The 16,449-nt window shown below is 44.5% G+C and overlaps 1 pseudogene; it reads left to right on the top strand.

Annotated features, from left to right (window-relative positions):
* Positions 1-7,273: 7,273 nt before the first annotated feature.
* On the top strand, positions 7,274-16,171 carry LOC137238589 (putative nuclease HARBI1; annotated as a pseudogene).
* The last annotated feature ends 278 nt before the right edge of the window (positions 16,172-16,449 follow it).

Here is a 16,449-nt window from a genome sequence, read left to right as displayed (position 1 = left end):
TACTTCTATTTTTGTAGGGGCACGGTCGCCAGTGAAGATTTCGCTCTCTAATTTCATTACTGATAGTTTGAAAGTGATCTTGTCATCATCTGGAATCCAAAAAATTCCAAGCACCTTCTCTAGAGCTGCATCGTTGCCAAGATTTAGGCTTTTACTTGCGGGCTGCGTTTCGGTATTGAGCTATTTCAATACCGCCTTGACTGTGAATAAATTTTACTTCTTTAGATATTGTTATCGCTTCATCTGTTGTATCAACGGAATCCAAATAATCATCCACATAATGATTACGCCTAATAGTATCAGCTGCTTGTGGGAATTCCTTTTCGAATTCTGATGTATTAAGATTTTTAATATATTGTGAAATATTTGGTGCACAAATGGCGCCGAAGATCATAACATTCATTGTATAAGTTTCCGGTTCATTTTCTGTTTTGCAATCTCGCCATAGGAAAGGTTGAGCATATTGATCCTCATGTCGAATAAAAATTTGGTGAACCATTTCGGCAATGTCACCACACACTGTTACAGACTTTTTTCTAAATCTATGTAATATACCAGGGAGCGATTCCAGCATATCGGGTCCTTTCAATAGTAGAATATTAAGTGACACTCCGTCAACCTAGGCTGCAGCCTCCCAGACTATCCTGGTTTTTCCAGGATTATTTTTATTGAATACGGAGAAAAATGACAAATACCAAATTTTCTCGTGTACTTCTTTGACGTCTGACTTTCTGATGTAGACTTTAAGCAAGTAACCGGAAATGGTTCCTCTAAAAATGCTTAGCAGTTGGGGATCAGTAAAAAGTCTTTTCTCCAGACACAAAAGTCTTTTCTTTGTCATGTTGTAGCTTTTTGGTAGTTCGAATGTATCATATCGCCACAAAAGTGCGGTTTCGTAGTGGCCATCAGAACGTTTTTTGGTAAGCGATTTTAGCATGTTTAGACAACGTTCATCTTTGGAATTTACTTTTAGTTGTGACGACAAGTTAGCACCCATATTTTCTAACGAATAAAACCTTTTGACTATTTCTTGTAACTTTTCATTACAGTCAGAACTACATTCGCAAATATGAAAGCTGAAAGATTCTAGAGACTTTTGTTTTCTACTAAATCCTCCGTAAATCAACCATCCTAGTGCAGTCTTGATCGCCACCGGTTTCCTTCTCGAATTGTATGTGGAATTCCAAATTTCAATTATCTACTTCTATAAGAAGGCATTCTTGTAACCTTTAATTGGAGTATTTTTTAAAGGTTTAAATTGCTTACATGGAGCCTCAGCATCTAAAGTTTGTATTGGCAGAAACAGGTTACTCATGGTGTGTAAGTTAGGTTAGGCAGCCACTTTAGCCTCCGCTGTCCGAGCGGAGACTCACGTAGGCCGTTGTGGCCCGTTGTGCTATCACGCGGAGGCCCCTATTTCCTGTTACCCTACTTTTCGAAGAAGAAGAAAGTTTAGACCCCAGTGAGGCTAACCAACGCGTTTGCCTAATGAAACACAAGACGTCGTTTGGGTTTATAGATTCAAGCTCCGCAAAGCTCCCAAAGGAGTGTCTGTGGACGCATTGGTACCGGGTTTTTGACAGTGCGGGACAGTGGCACAGATAGTGTTCTACGCTTTCTATCTCCTATTCGTCCCTACAACTGCGGCAGAAGTCATTTGTCTGCATGCCCATATAGGCACCGTGAGTGCCCAAGAGATAGTGATCTGTAAGAAGGCCTACTAGTGGGCTTATAGAGATACGGTTTAACAATATCACCGTTTGCGATCTCTTTCCATCCAGCTTAGGCCAGATTTGCTTGGATATACTACATGTAGGTTCCTTGGCCCATCTGGCGTTTGCCTGATCCGTGGAAAGAGATCGCAGGCAGTGTTTGCAAGTTTTCACAGGAGGGCTGGCCCAACCCGCGTAGGTTATTGTTTGCAGGTTGGTGCCTTCCCTAGATAGCTCATCAGCAGCGCAGTTTCCCGAGATGCCACAGTGGCCAGGAACCCATATTATGCTTAGATTGCAATTTTCAGCTAGTTTGTTGAGGCTTCCTCTGCACTTCAATGCCACTAGTGACGAGGTGTTACTGCATTGCAGGGATTTTATTACAGCTTGGCTGTCAGAGAAAATTGAAATGGAATTGGTCACCTGCAGGTTAGCAAGATAGAGGGCTGCTTCCCAGATAGCTATGAGTTCAGCCTGAAAAACACTGCAGTGGTCGGGTAAGCGAAAGCTCTCACTTATATTGAGCTTCTCCGAGAATATTCCGCTGCCGATTCTGTTGTTTAGTTTAGAGCCATCTGTAAAAACTGAGATTTCGTGGGATTCCGGCTCCTCGCCGTTTGCCCACTCGTTCCTCTCTGGGATTTTTGTGGAAAATTTGTTGTCCCAGCAAGGGGACGATGTTGTATGGTCCAATTTCAAGAAGGTTTCGGGGACCTGCTTCAGGATCCGGGTGTGACTAAACTTGCAGTCCCTCCATGGTTCGATAGCGTTGAGCCTTGCCGCGTTGCAGGAGGCACAGTATCTACCATATAGATCAGTTGGGAGAAGGAATAATATGGTTTCAAGAGCTTTGGTGGGAGTGGAGGGGAGGGCACCGCTGGTAAGCATTGCCGCCGTCCTCTGCACTCTCGTTACTTTGCTCTTTTTAGATTCGATATCGAGTGCCGTCCACCATACGGTGACGGCATAGAAGAGTATGGGTCTCACCACTGCCGTGTAGATCCAATGGACTATGCGTGGCTGGAGATCCCACCTTTTTCCAATTGCCGACTTACAAGCGTAAAGAGCCATTGTGGCTTTCCAGGATCGTTCCTCCACATTTCGCTTCCAGTCAAGCTACCTGTCTAGAATAACTCCGAGATATTTAACCTCGGTAGAGAGTTTGATTTCCCTCCCATTTAGGGACGGACATTTACCCTAAATGCCGGTATAATTCGTTTGCGGGTAAAAAGCACAATCTCAGTTTTTTCACTGCTGATGCTGAGTCCGCATTCCCTAGACCAAGTGTTTGCTAGATTAAGAGCACTTTTGCAAGAGTTCGCCAAGCACCGGAAGGTGTTTGCCGGTAACTCTCAAGGCTATGGTCGGCATATGCAATGACTTGGCATCCGGTGGGCTGTAGTATAGATAACAGAGCGTTAACCGCCAGGTTCCATAGTAGTAGAGAAAGAACGCCCCCTGGGGGGTTCCTCTGTTGGTATGCCTTATTAACGATGAGTTGCCCAGCTCAGAGATAATGCTTCTCTTGTTTAGAATGAGCTCGACGAATTTCAAAAGAGGCTCTTCCACCCCTAGTGAACGTAGAGATTTTGTGACCGCTGCTGGGAGAACGTTGTTGAAGGCTCCTTCTATGTCGAGAAAGATAACCAGCATAAATTCTTTAAAGGCAAGACCCTTCTCTATCTTAGTAGTGATAGCATGTAGAGCTGTCTCTGCGGATTTGCCCTTAGAGTAGGCGTGTTGGTTGTTGGAGATTAGTGCCTTATTTGCCGATCGTCTAATATAGGCGGCCAGCAATCGTTCTAGAACTTTTAGGAGGAAGGAGGTCAGACTTATTGGTCTGAAATCCTTTGGACACTTGCCCGATATCCTGCCTCCTTTGGGTATGAAGACTACCTTTGCCTTGGTCCATTCCGTGGGGATATAGACCAGATTGAGGCAGGCCTAGTAGATTTTAGCTAGCAGCGGCTTATAAGATCGCTTGCAGCTTGCAACTCAGCAGGAAATATTCCATCCATTCCCGGAGATTTGAAGGGTTTAAAGGACTTGATTTCCCATATAACTCCTTTTTCGCTAACTATGTGGTCCAGGGGTCGAAACGGCCCTGGGTTAGATTGCGTGTTTAAGAGGTGTGATTGAGAGGTGCAGCCTGGAAAGTGAGTGCTGACCAGGGTATCTAGAATTTCTGTACTAGAAGTGGCCCATTCTCTGTTCGCTGTGCGAATGCAGCTAGGAGGTATGGGATTTTTGGAGAGGACCTTTCGTAGGCGATTGGCCTCTGAGACTTCTTCGATGTCCTTGGTGAAGTTCTTCCAGGAGTCCCTTTTGGCCTTCTTGATTGACTTCTTGAAATATTTTAAGATGTCCTTATAATGGGACCAGATTCCAGTGCGATTAGCCTCGTTAAACACTTTTCTGCTCGGAGATTTCTTGGTTCCACCAATAGGGTTTCTTTTTGCTCCTTACCCTAATCTCCGGGCAGGCTGCTGTGAAGGCAGCGTTACAAGATTTGGTGATAAGATCTACTGCTTCTTCTATTTTGGACGATGAGTCTAGCTCACCGAGAGAAGCAAATGTTGTGTCTAAAGGAGGCGCTTCATCAGTTCTTAGCGGTTGGCTCGACCTACCGTGAGAAGCGTTTCTTAGGAGAGGCTCGGATAGGACTTTTTTAAAAAAGGTTCCAGTCCGTACGTTTCCTATTCCTGTAAGCCACCCTAGGCGATATACGTAAAAGCATAGTAAAAGTGATATACATATGATAAGAGTAGGAGTTTTCGTTGGAAACTCTCCAATTTTTAACAAGGTCAGAGAATGGCCCTAAAACTAGAGTAATATCTAGAACCTCCTTTCTATTTGAGGTGATAAAAGTTGGTTTGTCTCCAGAGTTGCATATACTTAGATTGTTGTTAATAATAGAATCAAAAAGAGACTCACCCCTAGGGTTAATGTCGGTAGAGCCCCAAGCGGTGTGATGTGCATTGGCATCGGCTCCGATTATTATGGTGCACCCTTTGCTATGGGCCTCCCGTACCGCTTTGCAGAGCCGGTCCTGTACAGACGTTGGGCGGTCGTGCGCCAGATAGGCGGACATCAGCCAGAGCGTTCGCTCCTGTAGCTCGAGGCTAATACAGGTAAAGCCCTCGTCGGTAAAAAGAGATAGCAGAATAAATACTAGAGTTTTCTTTATTAGAATACCCGGGCGGTGTCACCAGCTGATAGTCCTTAGAATGCCAACGACCCAAGCCTCCTGGACTAGAACGACGTCCTCATCTGTTGCGCTGAGGCGTAAGATTAGGGCAGCCGAGGCTGCCTTAGAGTGGTGCAGGTTTATTTGAAGTACCTGCACGCCCGTTAAAGGTCGGCTTCCGCATCGACGTCCATCCTCTGCTGATCCGCAACTTCGGATGCCTCCTCTACGATAGTATCGTCGAATTCGGCATCCGACGGGTCGGATTCCAGCAGAAGCTGCTCGTCCATGCCAGTAAAGAACTGGCCCGCAAACTCAGATACCGAGAGTGTATCGCTCTCGGCATCCGGAGTGCTGCGTGCCAGTTCGATATCGGCCCAATGTTCACTCAAGGTGTTGCATGGGTCCCCGAGATTCGTTGTGGCGGTTGCGGATACGCTCGAGGCGGTATCCCCACCCACCAGATCTTCCGGCGCGGAGGTAGTTCCTTCATCAGGGCCAGGGGCAGCAGATCCACTCGGGGTGTTTCCGTCTAACTCCTCGCCCTGAGGTACAGGCTCACCTTCGTCCGCTGCTTCTTCTTTAGTGCCATCCCTTCGAATTTTCAATGTGATGGAGTAGAAGCCGTAGCTTAAAACTCCACCACATTCGTCAAGCCAAGAGAGAGAAGCTTCGTTATTTCTTCCAAACCGACCGCATCCAAGCTGGCCCCAGACCACAGCTGTCCTAGCGAAGCTATGGTGAGTTTGTAGAGCTTGCACGAGCGCTCATCGGCGCAGGAAACAAGCTTCACCCTGCCCTGGTGCCAGCCGGCATCACGAATAGTGGGAGCCGGCCCCGGATACTTGGTCATGATGTCCTTAAAGATCTTGAGAAGGCCGTTAAGGTCATCTTTCCAGTTATCCGGGGTCATGTTCCCATTGGGGTGACCGCGGTTCAAAACCGCCAGCGTAAAGTTGGCCTTAGCCGCCTCGCTGAAGGTTTTGGTCAGGGCAGGGGGAGTAGTGGCCGAAGGCTTGTGCCTTTTGGGAACGCTCGACCCATTTCCCATAGACCTTTGTCTTTTAAAGGCCGGCATCTTCGGGTCAGAAGATTGTTTGGTGGCAGAAGAGGTAGTCCCAGTTCTTTGGGGGATGGGGTTGTTATTGCTGCTCTTCTTGGCAGCAATAATCTTCCTGGCCCAGGCCAGAGAAATTTTTTGCTCTGCCGTCAATTTGTCGCTGGGAGAGTTGCCAAAACTCTCAACGATTTTGGCGGCGTTGCGGATGTTCCGCTGGTTGCGGACCGAAATCGGAATTCGCGTGTTTGCCTTGGAACCCTCAAGGGGTTCAGCCGGCTTTCCAGATAGCTTTGCACCGGTAGAGGCAGTACTTTTGTCAGTGTAGGACTTAGTGCTGTTTCCACCCTGCTGGCGAGAGGTGCCCGGTACGGACATGGACGGGCCTCCTGTGCTTGCTCAGTCGGACGCTTCTTTCCCTCTTTGGGGCTAGCTTTGCCGGCTGCCGCGGGATTGGACTTGCCCTCAAGGCGTTTAGTCCTTCCACTAGCTTGCACAGATGGCCGAGAAGTATTTTGAGGATTGGTAACTTTTTTAACGCCTAGTCCAAGGGCGGCATCTTTACCCGTGCAGGGATCCGAAGCCTGGTTTTTTGCTTATTCATATTAACTGGTTCGTCGGCTGCCTACTAAGATGAGGCCGTTTGGCAGCCTTAAAAAAAAGGAAAGGGGAACAATGCGGTCGACTGCGGTAGAGCCACATGCTGCAGCAAGTCGCCGTTACTCCCGGAGGTGGACCGGTATCCGGGAGGCTCCGTAAAAATACAGTCGGATACCCCTGACTGCAAACCATCTAATGGGCATGGAAATGCATAACACACTGGATTAGGGGTCGACCACCTTTTCAACTGGGCGTGGTCCGGTTCCCACCCTGAGGCCACGTTTAAAAACCATTTCCATATGCCTGAGCTATTAAGGAGCTGGGGCACAGACGGAAATGATTCTCAAACTTAGCTAGCACTCCCCTGGAAGAGGAAACTGTTGTGCTATTACCAGCCGGCACCCTCTGGGAGGGTTCAGCCCAAGGATTTTCGCCAGCCTCTCACAGTGTGTACGTTCAATTTTATTTTCTTTGATTGACTTGTTAAAATTTCTACATTTAGATTTTGTGAAAACTCTTCTTCGCGCTGTATTTCACCGGTCCACTTCAAACACAATAGGGGGACTCATGAAAGCATATAATTTGATAAGGTGTAAAATTATATCCATTTACACACGCTGTTATAGGAACGCACCTAGTAATACTCTTGATAAACTGAATTGTCGATCAGCTGTATTACTGTAAAAAAAAATTTTCATTATTATTATTAATTAAAAAATGCCAAGATTAAGTGAAAAATTAAAACTAAAACCTCTTTAAAAGATATTCTTGTAAATGACTTGCTGATGTTGGAGATTTCTGATGAAAATGACGGTAATATTTGTGCTTTTGGCCAGATGGCTTATGTAATAACCATTTTCATTGCAGAAAATAAAAAAAGGAAACAGGACGAAATTTGGGAGGATTTCACGTTTGCTATGGTTGCATTCACTGAGATAAGGTATGGGTGTGACTTTGTTTACCATTCCGTCCCTAAATCTCACCAGTTTTTGCAAGACGTATGGCCTCACTTAGATGAAAGAAGGTTTCGAACAATTGCCCGAGTTAGCTGCTCAACGTTCCAAGTGTTGTATGACTTGATCAAGGACGACGAAATATTCAACGGTCCGCGCTCTTGCAAGCAGTTCTCACTAGAAACGCAACTTTTTATTGTTTTATATCACCTGGGCTCAAGTGGGGAGGGTGCTACGCTAAGCAAAATTGCGAGTTTGTTTGGTGTTAGCGATGGCGGAGCAATACAGGTAGAACTTACATTTTTTTATTGAAAAATAATAATTAATACCAAATCTTTATACAGAACATGACGAATAGAATATTTCAAGCCATTTTCAAGCTGAGACATCAGTTTGTATACTGGCCAGACAGTGCTGAGCGTCAAAGTTTAGTGGCTGAAACTTTTCACGAGTTCCCCACTGTATTGGCTATGTTGATGGCACTGAAATAAAGTTAGCCGAGAAACCGCTTGACGATCCGGAAGCTTACTTTTCTAGGAAGCATGTGTATTCGTTGAAAGCGCAGGCTGTGTGCGACTATAAGCTACGAATCCGTCATTTGGTGCTCGGCTCGGCTGGAAGCGTCCACTATGCCAGAATATACAACAATTGTAGTTTAGTGACCCAAGCTTCAAGCTTGTTTACAGGTGCACAATGGCTGGCAGGCGAAAGTGCTTATAAATTAACAAGTACTGTTATAACTCCCTTCAGATCCACCTCTACAGAAATGACTTCTCATCAGCGAAATGCATTTAACCGCTAATTTAGCCAATATCGAATAAAAATTGAGCATTGTTATGGGGTATTGAAGGAGCGCTTTAACAGTTTAAAAGAGCTCACAGTTACGATACGAAATAATGAGTCGGTTAAGTTTTGGTTGTAGGTGGATATTAGTATGTGTAATTCTACACAAAATTGTCATACAGCAAAAAGACGATAACATTGACATAACCGACATAACTGAGGGTGATATTGGTGGCGAGGATGAAGAGGGGCCTGAGACACCAAATTGGTCTAGCAGCGAGGGTGAAGCAAAACGGCATGCTATTCTAACTTTTTTGCAAGCATCACATTATCCTCTCTCTACACCTATAACCATACCAACCCCTCTCCTTCCCCCTTCCCTTTTTATTCCTTCCACTTACTCTCTCGTTCTTCCTCTTCATCTCACCAATTTTCATCCTCCCACCAATTTTTCTCTCCGTCTTTTCCACTGCCTCTGTTTCTTATCGTATAATTAAGGGCCCATTACTGATACTTAGCATAGACTTGACTTGGCTTGAGAACTGTCACTTACAGTTCTGTTAAATGAACATTGCATGTTACTGATTACTCAAAACTTAGCAACACTTAACTTGGCTTAGAAGTCTGTTTAATTTTGATTTTCTAAGTAAGTTCTAAGTGACGTTTACATTTTGAGATGCCATTTGTTTGTTTCCATTTCATTTTGACATTTTGTCATACAAATTGACATTTATTTAAAAATAAATTTCAACGCTGATTATGATGACAGATTGAATGCGCCAAGTGGATTATAATCGTGGCTAAGTTGCCAAATTTACGCCAAGTCAAGTCAAGTCTATGCTAAGTATCAGTAATGGGGGCTTTATTCCTATTCCTGTTCTAATTTTTATTTCTACTCCCTTCCCTCTCTCCACAAAATCACACACACACACACATTAATCTTTGTTATATATTTGGAAAATTCCACAATCCATTTTGTAATTATTCATATTTATTAATTTTTATAATTCATTACATTTGAAATCGCTTTTATTTTGTAATACAAAATTTTAAATTAAAGAACTGAAAATGTAAAATTTCATTAAACAAAAATACGATTGCACTGACCCAAGGCAGTCAGTTCTATGTACCGGAGCGACTCGGGATTTTTCCCGACCAAGGACTGTCATTTCAGTGTGAACCCATTTAATTTGTTTCGTCCCTCCCACAAATTGTCATCCTCCCAGCAGCTCCTTGCAGCAGGACTGCTCCATACTCTCTTACTCCGGGAAGGCATCGAATCCAATCCGGGTCCGTCTCCTGACCCCGGTCCTGAGAAATGGTTTTGCTGCATCTGCCGGAAAAGAATCTTTTTAGGACGGTCATACTCTGTTCAGTGTGTCTCGTGCAAGGGATGGTTGCATCGGACAGGTTGTTCTGGGCTTGATCCCAAAACCCGACGTCCACGTAACTTTTATAAATCTTTTGTGACTCCTTGCTGTTCACGCCCAAGGGCGTCCCGTACTCTACGCCTAAGCGCCCCCCCCCCCCCCCCCCCCACTACCTTCCAGCAGCGCCGCTGCTCAGCAAGCCACAACAAGTACCCGCTGCTGCTCGCGCCCCACGGCGCCAATAACTCAAACAGCTGATACCACTCATAACTACTACCTTCGTAGTAGAGTTGGTAGCAATGCTGAGCATCAGCGCCTGCCTCCGTCTTCTCCCCCCCCCCCCCCCCCTCTTTTCCGGCAGCAATCGTGCAGGTCAGGGAAACAGACTCTTAGTCCCTACCTCCGTTTGCACCGTCTACCAGCACAGAATATATAGGTTTGCGACATCCGCCCAATGCAGCTCCTGCCTTGGGTGGTGCCTCTTTCCTAGATGTTCTGGTCTCCGCGACGGCAACCCCCCAACGGGTTTCATCGCGCCATGATGCCAGGTCGCAAACCCATATCATCCGGGTACCCCAATGGTTGCCCAAGGACGCCCAGTCCCAGGGCCACAACAGCAATTGCGCCCTGGCCTTCCACAACCCAGGCGTAGTCACCCATCACTTACCCCCAAAGTGGCGGCGTCTCCCCTTATGCACTTCAGAATTCTGCAGTTAAATTGTAATGGACTAACTGGGAAGATTACGGAGATAGTCGATTTCATGAAGCGGCACAACATCCGCATTGCTGCGATTCAAGAGACTAAACTCACAGCAAGATCTGCATTGCAGACCTGCTCTGGGTATAATGTCCACAGGAAAGACCGCGAGAGCGGAAATGTCGCGTTTATCATACACCACTCTGTGCAATATTATGTAATTGATCCTGGCATCGACCGCGAGGACAATGGCTTAGAACGTCAAAGCCTATCTGTCCGGTCAGGCGATGCAAACCTAGAAATCATAAACATCTGTGGATACCGCCCTAATATCAGGGCCTTACTCACTGGCAACAATCGCATTATCTTAGGCGATTTCAATGCCCGTCATGATCTATGGCATTCAAACTTGCGGACGGACAGTAGGGGTGAGATGTTGGCGGATCAAATAGAAGAAACGACGTTCTGCACAATAAACGGAGACGCCACCACAAATATGGTAGGAAGCTGCCACAGCTCGCCAGATATCTCAATCGTGAGCGCAGAACCCGTAAACTGCGTCAACTGGCAGCCGATGCTAACATTGGCATCCGACCACCTGCCCATACTTATTTCGCTCGAGCGTACCGCCGACTTCATCGTCACTGAAAAACGCACTTTCATAAACTTCAAAAAAGGAAAGTGGGAAGATTATAAATCCTTTACAGACAACCGCTTTGCTGCCCTCCCTATCTCGACTGATGCCCACCAAGGGGAGCGTGCCTTCCGTAAGGTCATTGAATCCGCCTCGGCACGTTTCATTCCCGGCGGGAGAATTCCCGAAATCCGGCCCCACTTCCCGGCGGAGGCCGCAAACTTAGAGAGAGAACGTGACTTTATAAGACAGCTTGATCCAGGCGAGCCCCAAATAAGGGATATAAACCAACGCATCAGATTGCTTGTGGATGAACACAAGCGGGCGAAATGGGAGGAGCACCTAAGAGGTTTTAACCTCTCTACCGGTGTGGGTAAACTTAGGTCCACCGTAAAGTCCCTATCGAATCCGACTAAGCACAAAGCAAAGTTTCCATCGCCTTTGGCGACGAAGTGCTGTCGGATGCGAAAAAATGCGCGAGCGCCTTCTGGCGACAATATATGTATATGCATCCTACGGTCGACAAGAATAGACGGAGAGCCAATAGACACGTACATAAACACAAATTCAGCGCGTCACCAATCACCATCACCGCTAAAGGGGTTGAGGACGTCATTGGTCGTGCTAAACCATCCAAAGCAGTGGGCCCAGATGGCATAGCCATGCCGATGCTTAAAAGCCTAGGGAAAGAGGGTTTCAAATATTTAGCGTATGTCTTCAACCTGTCTCTTTCCACCTTTGTCATACCCGAGAAATTGAAAATGGCCAAGGTGGTCCCGCTACTAAAGCCTGGGAAACTAGCTAACATAGGTGAGTCGTATCGTCCGATATCTCTCCTATCGCCAGTGGCAAAGACGCTTGAAGCCATTTTGCTCCCTTATTTCCAAGCAAATTTGCAGCTAGCCCCTCATCAGCATGGCTTCAGAAAACTCCATAGCACTACCACCGCGATAAATGCCATAAGCACCCAGATAAATTGCGGTTTAAATCAATACCCCCACCATAGAACAGTACTCGTAGCGCTAGACCAATCAAAAGCTTTTGATACGGTCAACCATGGCTCGTTACTGCAAGACCTGGAAGGGTCTACCCTTCCCCCATGTCTTAAAAGGTAGACCGCAAATTATCTGGGTGGTCGGCAGGCATCGGTGCAATTTAGAAACGAAACATCAAAACCAAGGAGAATTAAACAAGGGGTGCCACAGGGTGGTGTCCTATCGCCACTTTTGTTTAATTTCTACATATCTAAGCTACCTTCACCACCGGAAGGAGTCACAATCGTTTCCTACGCCGATGACTGCACAATAATGGCCACAGGCCCAGGCCCAAAGATCGATGCGCTATGCAATAAAATAAACGGCTACCTCCCTGATCTCTCCAGTTTTTTCGCCTCGCGAAACCTGGCATTATCACCGACTAAATCTTCCACGACCTTATTTACAACATGAACGTCCCAAATGTCGACCAGTTTGAACATCCACGTCGATGGCACTACGCTACCGACTGTCCTACACCCCAAAATCTTGGGTGTGACGTTTGATCAGGATCTACATTTTGGTGAGCACGCGGCCGCAATTGTTACGAGAATTCAGAGCTGTATCAAAATCCTCAAATCCCTAGCTGGCAGTACCTGGGGAAAAGATAAAGAAACGCTCATGACTACATACAAAGCAATTAACCAGCCGATTACGTGCTACGCGTCACCCATATGGTCGCCAAGCATGGAAGAAACTACAGGCCTGCCAAAATACTGCTCTCAGAATCGCCACGGGCTGTCTTCTTATGTCCCCAGAACACCATCTGCATAATGAGGCGAGAATACTCCCCATCAGGGAGAGAAATGAGATGCTGACCAAACAGTTCCTGTTGAATACCCAGAAACCTGGGCATCCCAACAGACATCTGATTAATGAACCAGCACCGCCTAGGGGCTTAAGGAGTCATCTCCGTAAGCATTTTGAGGAAATACGGCACCTGAGAACCCAGCCGTATTAAGTGAAAAAACACAAGCAGGCCCTTGGTGAACTCCATAAACAGCGTTGGACCTTTATGTCGGGAATTGCCTGGTGAATCCAGTACTTAAAGAAAAGTATCCAAAACTCGCGGAAGAGGGACGCATACTCCCCAGGGAAACGCGTGTCACTATAGCTCAACTTCGTTCTGGATACTGTAACACGTTAAACTTTTACCTATCCAGAATCTACCCCGACATACAAAATGTATGCCCCGCTTGCAATGTGTCCCCACATGACACCAACCATCTCTTTAATTGTAATGTGGAACCAACGCCTCTAACACCCCTTTCCTTATGGTCCACCCCTGTTGAAACGGCAAGTTTCCTTTGACTCCCGTTAGAGGATATTGATGACAATTTGTGATTGGTCGCGGCTATTAGGTGGGGCGAGCATTGCTACAACAACAACAACAACAACGATTGCACTGAAATGTTTAGTTTCTTTAAAAATTGCTGATGTAGGCGGATTTATTGCCATTAATATCTGATTAAATATAATTAAGTAATTCATTTTCTAAACATTTATATTACCCTAAAAAAACAAACAAAATCATTTTACTCACCTATTTTTTGTTCATCAAAGCAGGTAAATTAATAGTGGTGAATCTAGCTGCTAGAAAAGGACTTTTATTCACAGTTGAGCACAATGCATTAGGTTTTAATTTCTACTACCACTAAATTTTTTGATTTAAATTAAATTTTCCACTACCATTATAATTTAAGTGAATCGTTTTTTACTAGCATTAAATTTTTTACCATTAAAAAATTAAGTACTAGTCCGAATTGTTTTCATTACCACTAAAAAAATTAGTGGTAGTAGAAATTTAAATCTAATGCATTGTTCCCAACTATGCTATCATAGCTAAACTTTGTCTCGGTGGGCTTCACTATGACAATAAGCAGTGTGCCCATATGCTTGGTTAAAACACAAGAATGAAGCTACTTAAGCTTACAATCAATTTCATACGTCTTCAATCTTTCCCGACTTTCTAATTTTAATTTTTGAATTTGTAATTTCTCTTCTTTTTGTATTTCAAGTTCCATCCTTCTTATTTCAATTTGATTTTTTAATTCAAGCTCTTTTAGTTGTACTTTATTTTTTCCCCTTTCCCTCTCAAGCTCTAGTTTTTGAACTTCTAACTCCAGTTTTCTTTCTTGAATAAGAAGGAGGTCGTTAAAGGTGTTAGTAGTAGGCATTTTTTCCGTTTGTTTTTTCGTTGTTGAATCGGTGATAACGTTCTGGTTGTGGCAATTTATGCTCAAAAGTGCTATGTTGTGTATTAAACGGTTTTGCATTCACGTTCTCTTCTGCTTGTGCTGCGTTAAATCGACACTGCTTTGAAGACAAAGAGGCTCAGGAGTACTAGTTTGGCTTCTGGCGAAAGGCTCAAAGACGGAGTCCTGTTCTGGTTCTGTGTATGACATAGGAAATTGAGTAGGAATGGTCGATTTTCATTTGCGTATCAATTTGGCTATCGAAAAAAGCGGCGTGCTTACATTTTTACGCTGCCCAAATATATCAGCAAAAATTTTGGAATATAAAGATATTGCATGCGCGAACTTCGGTGGAAAGCAGCGGAGCGTAACAAAATTCTAGTAGGTCACTTTCACCACACCAAAAACTTTAACACAATTTTTAACATAATTTAAGCACAGAAATACACTGATTGGAGTGTTAGTTAGTAAAAGTTAAAATTCTGAACACATTAGCTGAATAAAAAGTGTACAAATAATTATTAAATAACAAATACAGACAGTGGTAGTTTAACAAATTCTGCTGTGGTAAGTGGTGAATGTGACCTACTAGAATTTTGTGAAGCTTGCCTCACACTATTTTTCGTCTATGCAATGTCTCTCTATTATATCGTTTCTGATATCAGCAAGCAAATCGAAATTTGGGCCTATTTTTTGTATGTATGCTGTCACACTAGACTCGTCACCACTGGCCAACAAACCAGACCCCGTCTTGTTCTTCCAATCGACAGCAGACACATACGATGCCTTGGGGTATCTCATTTTGCATGTTAATGACATCCATTTTATTTGTCATAGACTGATTGCCATTGATCTTAGTCTTGTGTAGAAGCGTTCGGCTGTCGGCTTCTGAAATAACAAAATATTTGAATATAAGTATTTACTTCATTTTCCAAAGTAGGTAGATCATAGATTCCTAGTAAAAGAATCACAAAATCAACGTACATACATACAGCCACATTTATGCACATGTACATACATATGTATACAACAGACTATCCCAGCCTGAAATTCGATATTTATTTGAAACATGTAACAGCAACGCTGGGTCAGTGCAAGTTGGCATAAATAAATCAAAAAATAAATGTAAGGCGCGATAACCTCCGAAGAGATCTAAGACCGAGCTTCTCTTCCAATTTGCGTCGTGCTCCTTTTGATTTTTCCCTACAAATTGGCCGGACGGGACCTACATGTTTTATGCCGACTCCGAACGGCACCTGCAAGGCAGATGAGTTTTCACTGAGAGCTTTTCATGGCAGAAATACAATCGGAGCGCTTGCCAGACACTGTCGAGGGGCGACCCCGCTTAGAAAAATTTTCTTTTAATTGAAAAATTTTATTTCTAAAATTTTGATGTTGCTTTGCCCGGGAGTTGAACCCAGGGCATACGGTGTGATAGGCGGAGCACGCTACCATCACACCACGGCGGCCGCCGTTGGCATAAAATACGCAATAAATAATCACATATAAATATGTAAAAAAATATACGAAATATACTTCTCAAAACTTCCACGTTTGGTGTGCGAGTAGGCATTATTTTATAGAGAACAGTTTTTATGGAGCGCACTAAACGTGGATTAAAATTCCATTTCGTAAACGAAGAAGTGAAAGTGCGAACGGGCTCATTTCGATCCACTTCGGCAACTGCTTCGCGCAGCTCTCTCTCAGCACCAATCAAGTTTGTTCCATTATCGCTAAAGAATTCTCGCGGAATAGCTCGTCTTGCCATAAAATTTCGTATTGCAAATATACAGGAACTTGTGGTAAGAGAATACGCGATTTCGACTTGCACTGCACTTATAGTTAAGCACGTGAATAAAACTCCATACCGCTTTTCTTTGTATCGATTTACTGTAGTGGAAATGGGTCCGAAAAAATCGACGCCCGTGAAAGTAAATGGCGCTACATGAGCAGTTAGCAGAGCTCGAGGCAACTTAGCATTTGTGGCGTCTGCGGTACGGCCTTTTGGATTTTACACTTTTGACAATTTCGAAAATGTTTCTTGTAAACGACGCGTAGACGCGGTATATAATATATTTGACGAGCTCCATTTACCACGGTTTCATTATTTAAATAGTGGTAGTGCATTATTATTAACGTAGTTATCGGATTTTTCTTTGGAAGAATTATCGGTATCTCTTGCTCGCCTGTAAGAAATGTCATGTCTATTCGGCCATCGATGCGCAAA

The sequence above is a fragment of the Eurosta solidaginis genome, chromosome 1 (genome assembly GCF_040869045.1).
Source record: "Eurosta solidaginis isolate ZX-2024a chromosome 1, ASM4086904v1, whole genome shotgun sequence".
NCBI classification, from domain to species: Eukaryota; Metazoa; Arthropoda; class Insecta; order Diptera; family Tephritidae; genus Eurosta; species Eurosta solidaginis.
This window is presented reverse-complemented; position numbering and strand designations above follow the sequence as displayed.